This window comes from Bombus bifarius, unplaced genomic scaffold (assembly GCF_011952205.1).
Source record: "Bombus bifarius isolate JDL3187 unplaced genomic scaffold, Bbif_JDL3187 scf7180000007984, whole genome shotgun sequence".
In the NCBI taxonomy this organism is placed as follows: Eukaryota; Metazoa; Arthropoda; class Insecta; order Hymenoptera; family Apidae; genus Bombus; species Bombus bifarius.
The window spans coordinates 3,936,153-3,950,229 of NW_022884367.1; positions in this window are offsets into that span (position 1 = coordinate 3,936,153).

A 14,077-nucleotide genomic window follows, 5' to 3' on the forward strand; every position below is an offset into this window, starting at 1 on the left:
ACGCTCTTTCATTATCTTTCTCATTTCCTAGGGATACCCGTTCGTTCGTGACAATTGTCGGAAATGGGGTGGAAGTCGAGGAGTCGATGGCAAGTGGTTCTTCAAGGCTCCTTCGGATCCGGATTTAAGAGCAATCGTTGAGTCGCGATTCTTCTTTTTTCTTGCTTCTGCCTCGTGATACCGGTCCGCTGAGAGGAAACTTGCTGAGATATCACGTTTCATGTGAAAATTGATCGTAGAGATACACGTAGTGTCTGTGAACTTTTCTAGATGATATTGTTACTCTGAACAGGTTTTTAAGTTACCACCATACTATCTCTTTCTATGTATCTAACATTCGTGCAAGATGCAATGTTCAAGCTGCGCTTTGTTATAGTATAGTTTATTGATCGAATTCTCGACAATGCTAGAAATCCCAAATAAAGTTGTATATGTACAAGCAAATCAAACTGATATAAGCGAAGGAATTGTACTAGATAATTATATTGGACAATTCATAAAATAATGTTAATCGTCATTTGTCCAGATAAATATATTCTCTTTCGACTTGGAAAAATACAATAATCATAACAATACTATCGCCCTAATTCTATTCTTATTTTTATCATACACTTTGAGAAAGGCGAACAGGGCAACGCGATCCATTTAACTACCCTCTAATGTTACTGCAGATACCAATTTATCGGAGAATTTGGGGAAATTTTCATTGAAGCTAAATGCAAATCAAAACGGACCAACAACCATAGGAATCAAGGAGTCAGGTACATCGTAAAGGCAATCCGAGATTTTGGACATCCTTGAGGAGCTGCACTGAACAGGATTAAGGACAGCCAGTACCGGTGGAATTCTAGTCAATGGATGGACAGAGGAGGTGCTTTGACTTCGAAAGGGTCGAGCAAGAGAGGGTGTATGCTATCAAACGCTCGGTATGCCACGGAATGTCTGGATTCCCTTCGCGAGTCGCTCCCTTAACCGATAGACAAATTGACGCGGAATTTCCTCGGTCTCACGCTCAATCGGCTCTGCCACTTTTCTCTTTCGCCATGGAAAGCCACCCTTAGCTAGACAGTGCCGCCCTGTCCGCAAGAGGTTTATCACCGACACCTCACTGACGCTCTGATTTCCAGCCCGCAAACTGCTTTAAACCAACTGCTAATTAATCCTTCATCGCTGCGGATGGCTTTCGAGCTTTGTGCTTCCGCCGATTTAACGAATCATTCGACGTTTGTTAAAATTTTCAAATGAAATTGCGAAATTATTTGATTTTGCGTGTTAGAAGTAATTCGAAAATCATTTTCTCGTTGTTTCTTTTGAGGTACATTGAGATTTAATTGTGTTAAGATTACATGTTAAAGTTTTTCGAGCTAATGCGATTTATTTGCTTCTTCTTCTCTTAACACATGATTCTTAATTATTCCTTTTTTTTTTTATTGGACCGGTAAAATAGCACATGAATCTTCAAAATACGAAGTTAGACGATTCTTTAAATCATTGTATGGTGTACAGCATTTTTTGAGGAAATATTTACGTAAATGTAACGAGTCAGACTATGTAAGTAACTTCTTGGGGTGGTTTGGTTCCGGATCTTCGTATTTGTATGTTTCACTTTTATAGTATAGGTGCTTCGATATAAAAATGCAAAAATCGTGATTGCACAATCATCTGTTTCTTTTGTTTCGGCTCAGTGTTTTAAATTAAAGGTTTTTTTCTGCGAAATTATGCACGGTAATTGTCCGACATAAAAAGCCGGCGAATTGGTAATTGGTGTTCATTAGCACTCATCTTAGCAGCATCTTTCGAGCTGTGATTAAGTTAAGAACGGGTAATTAAACAACGTTTCACCATTAGGGAACTTGATACAGCAATTTTATGCTGTTATTAGTTAATACAATAATTCGGAGGGGAAGCGTATTAACACTTTATTATGTATGACTTCCGTTGCAATCGATGTAAAGTCGTTTGAGCCTACCATTCATTTGGAAATTATCTGATGTTTCTAAGAATTGCAAAGAAAACACGACATTATAATATAGCTATCATACATTATTTCGTACTATAACATCGAGTAATACATATTACAGCAAGCGATTATGGAGTAAGTTCTACGTGAAATATGCATATTGCCGCTCATAATTATTTGAACGACATCAAAGATCAATGAACATTGCTTAAACAATTTAAGCTTAAATCATACTATATAAACAAAGTACGGTAGAAATCACATCACCTCCATTCCGTTAGCTTTAATAAAAAGAACTAAACTAAAATAAAAGATCTAAATCATCCTCGAATAATTACACGCAATACTATATAATTACACCCTTTCTGAATTACCCTAATATTATTACCGTCGAATAAATAATCGAACGTATAATTCAGAATCAATTTACAATCCAGAGCACGATAGCAAACTCCAATAACTTAATTGCCGTGTATGCGCAACTCGCAGGAAGGGAAGAACGAAACGATTTGATATATTTTTTTTTCTTTTCACGGAAGAGAAGGAAACGCGGGAAAAAGCTCGCGCAGAAATGAAAGAATGACTGGAGGAAAATAAACAAATTATCGCCCGCAAATTAATGTCTACTCTCGGTCCGTCGCAATTATTCAAGCCGAATGATGGCGACAGGAAGAAAGAGGAAACGGAAGGAAGCGCCGGGCGAGTAGGAAAAACGAGGAACAAAAAGGGAGAGGGAAGAGAAACGGTGCTTGGGATCGGTGCGACAGCTCAGTTCGCTGCTACGATTTCCTGGTATAGGCTGTTGTCGGTGCCGCGCGACTCTGCCTCTTCCCCGACGCCGCCTCTATAACGGGGCTTGAGACCGTTCTCATTAACCCGCGAGCGAATGCCGCTGTTCCGTCTATTCTGTTCTATCTGCATTTTGCACCCGGGAGCATTCGGTGGATGCCTACTTTGATTTGTCTTGGAATATTGCGTCGCGTTCTGTTGAATCGTCTGAGGATCCCCCCGTCTCTGTCTCCCTCGTTTTATCCGCCCACCGTTTCTTACTTGTTTTTTTTTCACCCTACCGAAGACGAGCAGAGGGTAATTGGTCGGCTGTTTACCTGTCGAACGCCCAAGAAGATTGAATTTTTTGATTGCCATCCGATAGATTGCTTGTTTTGCGCGAATAAAAAGTTAAAGGAACGTGAACTGGGATTGAGATTAGTTTCTACTGGATAAACGTAAAGAGTTTTATTTCGTTCTTGGACACGTTTAAATAATTGAATATTCCTCTTGTTGGATGTTGGATAAAATGTTTAATTAAAAGGTTACAATATTAAGATCTACTATATATGCATTGATTATTTTAAAAAATGATCTACGTCATTTGCTCGAAATTGATAATAATCTTCCTTTGTATCTTTACATTTCATTAATCTCTTAAAATCTGACTTTGTATCTTTATATTTCATCCAATCCAGAATCGATGATTCTTCATTAAAAATATATTACATTTCATACATAAAAATTTATTTTACTTAATCTACATACGAGTACATTTCCATTAGCTTCAAGAAAGCTTCGAACGTAACGACGTTTGAAGTTAAACGTAAGCTGAATTTCAACAGAATTTTAATTTTGTCAAAATATAAGATTATCTTTTAACTACAATGTGATACTGTACAAATTCAATTTCAATTATGGAAAATAAAAGTCACCAATTCTGAAGATATACCGAACCAACCCTCTGTCTTACCTACGTCTTTTAAGTTTCCCTTTTTACTCAGGAAATCGATATTTTGTCATAGTAGTTCAGTAATTTCGTTCATTTTACAAGTCCGCACATTCGTCGAGATTTGGTAGAACCGCTTTGAACACCATTAATCACGCTGGCGAATAAAATCTCTCCATTGTGCTTAGCAATAAAAAATCAGTTTCACATTGTATGCGAACGGTTGGTTTATTTTTCGTCCCGATACCAAGAAATTTACAATGATCTCTTCGTGCCGTAAACGAAATTGTATTGAATTATTCATCGAATGAAATAGCAGACTCGTATTATGGAAATCTCTTGTTGAGTTAATGGGTGTTAGATCTATTACTATACCCGGAACTGTTCCGTGTAAGATCGTTTTAATTTGTTCTACTAGACTACGTCGCGCTCTCTGATTTCGCCCTTGGCAATTTCGTATCGTTCGAGAATTAGTTTCTTTCACTGTGTATCGATATTGACGAATTTATTGAAATCCATTACATTGTACCAAACTATCAAGCGATAAATAACTGAGAGTTGCAAGTGCGATGAGTCGTAACACGATTAATGAAAGTACGTTGCAAAGGTGTAGACATTTTACGTTGATTAGCGAATAAATAAGTATAAACCTGACATTTCAGGGCTTAAGGTCTGATATGCTCACACTCAGCCCCTCAATTGCTTCTTATTACGAATTAATTCGCTGTATACGCACAATGGTATCAATTACGAACTCGAGTTTCGTTCCTCTGTTCGCATTAAATTACCGATTATTTTCTTCACTGGTCACCGGTTGCCCTTTCATGAGACGATCCCAGACAAATGATACACGTGCACATATATACGAGGCCATAGTGTCTTCTCTTCTTACGCTCTTGTTACCGTTAAATTTATTATAATTAATTTCCCTATCTATGCAGAGTATCGCCGGATGGACGTGACCGGTAGGTAAGCCACGTTACTTTCATGTACGAAACGTTCAATTCGGTTTATCCAGCGTATATCTCGAGGTGTGTTCATCTTGGTATTTGGTTGAGCTTCAACTACAAGCTCTTCTTTGTAGAAATATCTTTTACAAACTTCAATTGGGAGATCAACTATCAACGATCAATTATTGTACATTGGATTTAAAGCTTTCTGAGTTTAAACTCATATCGATATATGCACAACTCATTCTCTCGACTTACGAACGTCTTTATCAAAGCATTGGAATCGCTATCTCAATTTATTTCTACTCATTTTGTTATTAATTCGAAATTAATACAGCATTATAAAGGTTCTTCAAAAATTCATGAAACATGCATTTGACAAGATTTGATTGCGGTAGCCTATGAACAGAAACAAAGATGGTTAAACGAATTTTTCCTTGGAAGACTATTTTTGCATTATTTGTCCACGATGCTCTATTTTGGGAAACAATCCATATGAAAATAGTTAAAAATGTGAACTTTGATATCGAAATTGAGCATTCGTCATATTACAATTTGCATATTTCACGATGTCACGGCAATAATGGTACCGCTAATTTTGACAACAGAATGAAGACATAATGCCGTTGTTGCAGTGTAATGTTATTACAATGCTAATTTTACTGCACAATTAACACGTATATCTCTACTATGAGATACACGAAGAATGCTAGACAGAAAGCGTCGCTCCAAAGCTGTTAAACCTTTATATTACACTACTGTGACATTAGTCTTTATAACTTCGTGCTACACAACATACAACCGATGACACAGAGTTTAGTCCTGCGCAAACAACGTTCAACAGAAGGCTATTACAGTACCGCGTTATCATAATTATGCTGTGGCTGTAAAACATTGTTAATTGATAGCACTAGGATTCATTAATACAATAATGATACAGCGTACAAACCATATTACATTGTAACCGTATCGTCGTAACATCAATAGCATACAGGGTGTTAAAAAGATAAAGCTTCAATACTTATAATACGCGTCAAAAGGAATAAGATATTCTCAATCGATATAATTTCTAAAATCAATATATTTAGTCCAATGAATTAAATTTACTCGTCTATAACAATTAATACAAGATGTACAATGCTTTATCTACTTGGTATCTCTTGTGAACTAAAGTGATAAGAAAAAGACAAGTCACGAAATTTACTTTAGAAAATACGATCTTGAGAAGACTGCCTTTAAAACACCTTTTTCCGTGAGCTCTTAAGTTGTACATTTGAGTCTTGTATCTTTCCAACTATAGTTTCACTCGTTTTAGCAATTCCAACATGCATCTTCCTACATATATCCCAGATTACATTTTTTAAGAACATCCAACAAAGAAAGGAAATCAATTGTATCAAAGGTTCACAATAACTACAGTTTGAGTTTTAAAGCGGCGCACGTGTTCTCGAGCATCATTGAGATATATTTTCTAAGAAAATTGATTTGTTAAAAATGTACGATACGATACCCTGTCACAGTCTTTACTTCCTACCACCCAGTATATCTGTCTGTTAAAACGTTACTTAGTTACCACTTAGATTCCCCCAGTAGGAACGATTTTTGTGGAATGCCTTTTGCTTTTCGAGAAATTTAATGTCCGGCTAGGCGCATAAACGCGCGCCTACGCAACTTTAGGTATACACGCGTGTACACGCACGAGTCCGTCTGACCCGTGTGTCAAGAATGGGAACAACGCCGCGGACGGGTGCACACGTGAGCGCGAGCGTAATCTGTAATTAGCGATCCCGATTAAGGTTATTTACGAGCGGTGCGCGCTCACACTGTGTCAGCTATTGTATTTTAATGCCACCGCGCGATCCTCGCCTATGGAAAAAACGTGCGATCCCCCCAGCTGCGGGCGAAAAAGGAAGTCAAGCCGTAACGCTTCGTGTGCAACACACAAATTAACGAATCGGATCGAAATCGCAGCCGTACGCCATCCTCCAACCCTCCACCTCTCCTATATACAACCCTGTATAAGTTGTAGAGAGTACGCGTTTGCTATAGAGGCGTTGTGACGTGCTCGCTAATCGCGCGCATTTAAGAAAACGCGCCCACGTCCCTGATTACCTTATCGTTTATGGCCGGTCACGGTCCGCAGAACTTGGAATTCATTTACGAGTTATCGGGACAGCTGTATGTCTTCATCTTAAGAAATTCTATTTTCGGTGTGGTATTATATTAACCTCGAGGATCTGTAACGTCTACGTGTTCTAGTTGTGTGGAAGGTAGTTGAACCGCATTACGAAGGAAAGGAATGGATTCGAAGTTTAGTGGCTGAAATTAATTTGAAACTATTTTGTTACGAACAGGAATAAGGAAGGAAATTGACTCGATTGTGGTTCGAATTAATAATTTGCAACTATTTTGTCGTGAATAGAAAGAAGAAAGAAACGGACTCGGAGTTCCGTAGTTGGAATTAATTTAGGATTATGTACTTTGGTATGAATAGAAGTTTTGCAATACTGATTTTTGGGCACTACTGTTTCGCGTGGAAATCGTAAAAAATCTAAAGCGAGGTACTTACTATAATATTTAAGGGACGTAACAAATGTGTATTTAAGTTTCGCTGTTTTAATTGTATTTAAAGAAATCTCTATTTATATTTCACTCGTTTAACAGTGTTTAAGAATCGTATAACATCTGTAGTCTGTGTGTGTATGCGCGATGATTTAGTTTGCAATATATATTTAATACAAATGTTGGGCATATAGAAATGATGATAACATTGGAATAGGGGACATGAATTCTGCATCGAGCTGAAAACTATAGAGATCCTTTGTTACTACATGTATTTGCGTGCTTAATATACCTGACTTTATGAATTGAATGAAACTGAAATAATTCCTATTACGAGATGTATTCTACACTTTCGTTTTGAAACGGACGTAAACATTTCTTGATGGAATTTTTATGTATGATGTATAATAAACGTAGATGTTCTGCATAATACTTCAAATATGGCAAAAGCAGCGCAACACTTTTCCAAGACAATGCTACCTACATCTTGAAGGAAGATCATGCTGACTATTTAATGGTCCGCGACTGACATCATTTGCTACAACTTCTTGAATTCAAATGAAACAACTTCCTCAGTTCAAGATGAAAAATCGAAGAAATGACTCCGTTATTTTACATAATAACACTTGGCTACATGTTGTGTATTTGTCAAATCTTTAGTCACTTGATTATACTTTGCAAGAAGAAGAATGCATAAGAATTAAGCCACTGTTGCATGTTGCAATGTTGCTCTGAAGGGTTCAACGCCTCCGAACTTTTAGAACTCCGAAGTTCTATTCCAATTAGACAACTCTACTTCAGACTAAGTTACATAATATTTCGTTAAACTTTATGTTAAAGAACAAGAATTAATTTTGACAATACAAAGTGCACGATCTTTCACGATTCTCAGTTATTTTAATCATAGATATTTCACGATGCTACCAGAAGAACAACAAAATAAATATAGGAAACACGCGAGATTCCCATTTGAAGATCAAACTTTAACGAATCGACTTGGCAAGCAGTCACGTAACTGGAAAATGTATAATAACATGGATTCCATAATTCGAGAAGGTAGATGTTCGTCAAATAGTTGGTTTATTGAATTGTAACGAGGTAGAGCTGCGGTCTAGGAATTATGCCTCGAAGCTATCTTATAAATAAAGGTAACAATCAACGACCATTAAAATCATAAGCATGGAAAGGAAGCGTAATTCGCTCGAGTCCGCTGTCTGGATTTTTCCACACAACACACACAAACAATTTTCCTTCAGTGGAACACGTTACCAGTCGCATGTCCGGTTATCGTAAAAACTGCGTCAGGCGTAATGACCTTCTCTCTGAATATGGTTAACCAGTCAGCCAGCCAGCCAGAGGTAATAATTAAGATGCGTGGAAAAGTGATTTCGCGCCAAATTGCTTAGAAGCTGACCCCTATGTAATATATAGATGATCTTAACCCCGAGATATTAATTACGGCGAAGCAATTACGGCTTCCAGACTGTTTTCCATGTCAAATTACTTTTTCAATCTACGCGACGCGTTACTTTACGCGGTAAACATTTTCTATAGATCTTTCGGGGCTAAGCAAAGTTCTTAATCATTGAACTTGTTCTGTCTCAACCCATTTTAACGTGATAGACGCAATTTTAATAAGTTGTAATTCGTTTTAAACGCACGATATGCTTATGCGATAAGTTTTAACGAAATAAATTATATAGGGGACGTTTTATGTTCTACACACGTGTAATAACTTTGATTAAACGCGCGGACGGTATTAAATATGTTGTTGATAGAAGGCGTTAATAAGCAGGCACGTTTCGTTTCAAGTCGCGATCGCGAGCTGAGCCGCGTGACGCTCGTAATAATGTTTTCATCGAAAGTGTGCGGATTCGCGCAATCCGCGTGCAACGTTTCTTCGTGTACCTATCAAGCTGACGCATCTTCAGAGATGTGTAATTACTCAATGAAGGTATCTCCGTATATGTACGCACCCGATTGATATCGCAGATTATAAGAGCAATTACCATTAGCATAGCTAATGGTATCAGGCACGCCGGCTGGCAGACATCATGTAACCAACAGATTTAGGAAAACTCATTGTGTGCATATCGTTATCTGTCCTCGAAGCTATCTCTGCTCTTGCGTCGTTCAATGTACTTCTTTGTTATCGCGACAATTTGACGAAACTTGAGGTTAACACGCTGTGGATCTACCTTACCCATTTGATTGCCGAAAGTTCCTTAAACCGGATCTTTCAACAGAATTCTCCTAACGATAGATTTAAAATCTAACACAGATCTAATTAGGCGATACGCAACGCACTTCTTAGCAAGTACTGAATCTATTTTCGCAGCCAGTGCTACTCGATACACAACGATGATGCTTTTCGCAATATACAGTGCGATGCAGTTATACGTTAACATGTTTTGTGGCGAGAGAAGAGCAAGTGCTTTTTCGCATAAAGTAGAGAAAATTGGAATTACGATATTTATTCGAGAATGAAGTCTTATTAAGTATACATTGCAGACACATTTTGAAATAGTAGTTCTCGCTGAGGCAAGGTTAAAGTTAAAGCTAAACTCAAGCATATTGATATGTCTTATAGCGACACAGTACTATAAAGCAAGGGGTTAACCAGACATTGCTACATAGATACGAGACCCAACGTTCATATCGCATGAGATGGAAAACACACGCGTTCGTTCACATGCTGGTTCTTGAGATGACAGAAAAAGCGTCGGTCTTAGCCGACGATCGTGTTGATCCGCAAACAGAAACGTCAGGTCGGTGTAACTTTATAATTAGTATGCGTACGGCCGGACGGCTTTTGAATAATTCCAGGCGGGCGTCTCTCGGCCCACCGCGATGAACTTTATCGACATTAATTAAAAACGCGGCGTCGCGGTCGACGCAGTTAGCATTGCGACGCGTCCCTTCGCTTATCGCTGTGACCGGCCGTTTCGTGGCAAACATTGCGAAAAAGCGAAGGATCACCGGTCCCGTATTCGTTATCAATCTCCTGCTCTCTCACGTTCCGTCTTCCACTCTCAACCCTCCCCCTCAACCCACCGCCTTTCCTGCCCATCCTGCAGACAAATCCCCGTCCCCGCAGCCGTGAACGCCTTCCTTACGAAAGGGGGATGAATATTCATGCCCTCACGCCGCTGTCGTGCTTGCCATCGGACGTCAGTGGTGATCAACTGACAAGCCTGAGTATCCGCGATACCGTATCGGAGGGAAAAAGGGTACCGAGGATCGGTCGACGTCCAGGATCGAGAGAAGCTACCTTCCAGGATTCTTTCAAATTTGCATAAATTAAATGATACTGACGTGGAACACGTATAAAATGAGAACGAGAGCGACTATGCCAACAGAATACCAAATTTTCGTGCAAATATCGATTCTTCAAGTTTATAAATGTTGGTATTAATAACGTAATGAGATAGATACGTCGATTGTTGTCCGAAAGTGTGGATTTATTACGGTGCAACGTGTAAATATGAGGCATATGTTAGCTCATGAAAGTATGCGATGATTTATTATAGGAAATTTCATTGGCACCTTGATGGGACACGGCTAGCATGATCGTATCGTCAAGTCTGAAATCAATCTGAAAACGTATATGACAATTATAAGATGCTTGTGTTGCAGGTAGAGATATAATCGATAAAGGATGCCGTTTGTTGGAAATATTTTGTGCCTCGGTGTATTATACCTGGTAATTTAGCTTTTATCGATCGATCTTCTGCATTACGTAGTTTTCATTTCATTATCCCGGAAATGTAACAATGGAATACCTCACCGTGGACACAACGTCTAATTTGTTAATTAAATCCGACTAAATTCGTTAATTAAATTCAACGTCATCTGCAAGCACTATTGATTTGTGTCATTGCGAACGCATTTACTCTCGTTCTACCCTATCAAATTTCTAACCAACTTCGCAATATCCTTCCGACCGCAATTTAAATACTGCGAAAGCATCAGATTCTTTCCTGCAGTTCCCTTCTCTTTAACAATAAAACAAAACGTACGGTGAAGTATACTGTTATACTCATATATAATATACTATATCTCATGTATCGCATACTACAAGTTCATACTATTGGATAAATATCGTAGCTATTCAAAGAACTAACTTCGAAGCTGTAGAATTCTACACGATAAAAAATAATGGAAGACTTATTGTCAATAGGAAGATGATAAACGATTGAAAATTAGAAGCACATCAATGATGGATGTTTATGCAAATTTACATTTTTACGAATTAATTTTACCCTCTAAATATTATAACGAGTATTTTGTTCTGGATATATACAAGTAGATACTGTAGATAACAAGTATTTATTATGCATATTTGGATTTCTGGCTTTTTTCATATAATATACGTTCTTATAATTATCTATAATTCAAATTCCCATGAAAATCAATGCATTAATTATGGATCAGAGTTATTTATTTTTCACTATCCTATATACAAAATGTACACAAGCTATATACAAATGCACACTGTATACCAATGTACAGTAAATACCAAATTATTTGTAGAATCATCTGATATGGTTCCTTTTATCGATACGAATCCCTGAATTTCGAAGAACTGAACTCAGCAATCTCTCTCCCTACTCTAGTAGTTCCTACAGAGTTCTAATACGAATCTAAACACAAGGTGAAAAGGTGCGTACACGTAACAGTATGCGGAAAACGCAGGTGTTGATCGATAGAGGAAAAGAGTGTTCCTCCGTCCCCTGTGGGGGAACTGGCTGGTTCGATAATAGTCCGCTTGTAGCACTGGGCACAAAGAGGATCGGTGTTCGCGCAACCGGAAGTAGCATTATACGCGCGAGTAAGAATACTCGTCTAATTGTTCGGTAGAGATAATTCCTCCCAATTTGCATACGTTTCCTCGTCCGTTAAGCCAAACCGCGTCAGGCGAGCAATTAGCGATTACTGATTAAGTCAAACGGCTAGGCCAGGCCCGTTGTCATGGAACGAGCAAGCCCAAGGGGGAAAAGGGAATTCTGGGAGAGGTAGGCAGGGGTGCTGATGGCGAGCGATTGATATCAGGTGGGAGGAGTGATGGGTGCTGCCTGTAGGCTCGACTTTCTGACTCGTTTACCCAAGCCTCCGATCTATCCGATGCCTCTCTTATTGTATGCTAATTATTCCTCGGGCCTAATCAACTCGCGGCTCTTCACGCGGGACCACTATCTTCCTGAATCCCGGACGTTGGCTGATGTAACTGTGTGCCCCAAAGTCACCCGAATTAATTGGCAAACCAGCGTTAACTGGCACCTGTGGCGCACTGAATTTAACTACGAAACCGATCCATGGTTGTTTCAAGTTCAACGATCATCGGCTTCAGGACCTCTTTGTTGCTCGAATTACTGTTTCCATAACAGTGTCAACTGCAACTTTAGGAACTTTTTCGATTTCGTTTCGTCAAGAATATTATCTTTCGCTTCATTGATAATCGATGGATCACCGGCGCTCCGAATTTTTATTTTTGAGTTCCCTGTTTTCTATCAATTAAGTAAATTTCTCAATTTCTAAAAAAAACCTCGGGATGGGCCTGTAGTTTTAATCCCTGCTCTCAAAAATATTGTATTACTTATAAAATGATCTAATATCTTACTAGACGAATATCTAAGAAAGATTAATTTTTAGTCATCGGGAATCATTGCACTTTTCGCAGGACACCTCAGTAGGAAGTTGACGACGAAAGCGAAAATATGAAAACAATGATGTATCTCTATCGTTAGCAAAAGCACGAACAAAATGAAGACAGCAGGATGGATAATTGGACTGTACTCGCGCACACCTTCATTTGCAATGTAATTATTACGTGAAATAGGGATTCGTTCAGGCATGTATCAGGTGTAGTATTTGGCAGGTGTTGCGAAGGGTTGAAATTTATTATACGGACATCATGGCGTATCGAAATCTGATCTATTCATCAATTTTTATTGTATCTTAAATTGCTATGCTCATATGATACGTACTTTTTCAAGACATTGTTTAAAACGTTCGACGATAGAAACGAGTAGCCGTTGTTCACGCTGAAAAATGAATGAATTCGTACTTCGATACACGTGTTTTCGTTGTTATTAATTTGCGCTTGTCAGAATTAACACGTTGTAAATTATCATTCAAAACCATACGTTTTCTTGTTCGTTTCTATGAAGTGAAAAGGTCTTATTGAAACATTGCGAACATTGTCGTTGGACACGTTTCAAGTAGATAGAATTATTGGAGTGATTGATTGCTTAGAATTCTAGCTGCAATCAATTAGTGCCGTGAAAGTTACAGTTTAGCATCGAAAGGGTTTTATGTTTTGCTCGCTACGATTATTTTCATTATTTACTATACTTTTCAAGAATAATGTGATTATTTCATGAAAATGTTTTAATAAATTACTACTTTTGCGGATTTTTTATTTTGTCTTTATTCTAAATCAATTATTGAACTTCGTGAGGCGAACGAAACTCTGTTCTAGTTTCAATATTAGCGTTAAAGAGAAGCATCTGAGGTATGTAAAATGTCTAGAAAGACGAGCATTCACTTTCGATAGCATCAGCTTCAATTAAACAATTTTCTATATTAAGAAGTATAATTGTAAGTTGATCAGTTTATCCTGCGCGTAACTGTTTGTTAACGATTCTGATTTACAGTTAATTCGATTCAAAGGTGGAATGACTTTATCCACGACGTAGACAGCGAAGATCGGTTATCGGTGGAAGAAGAAACTTCAATGGAATCTATTAAACTAGGTCCGGGATTCTATCAATTTGCATAGATACATATGTAAATGAAACAAAGTTGCTCATTAAGCGTGAGAATTAGAAACCTCAATGTGCGAATTTTAATCGCATTAATAGACCGCGGTTCCTTTTTGCCGACGTA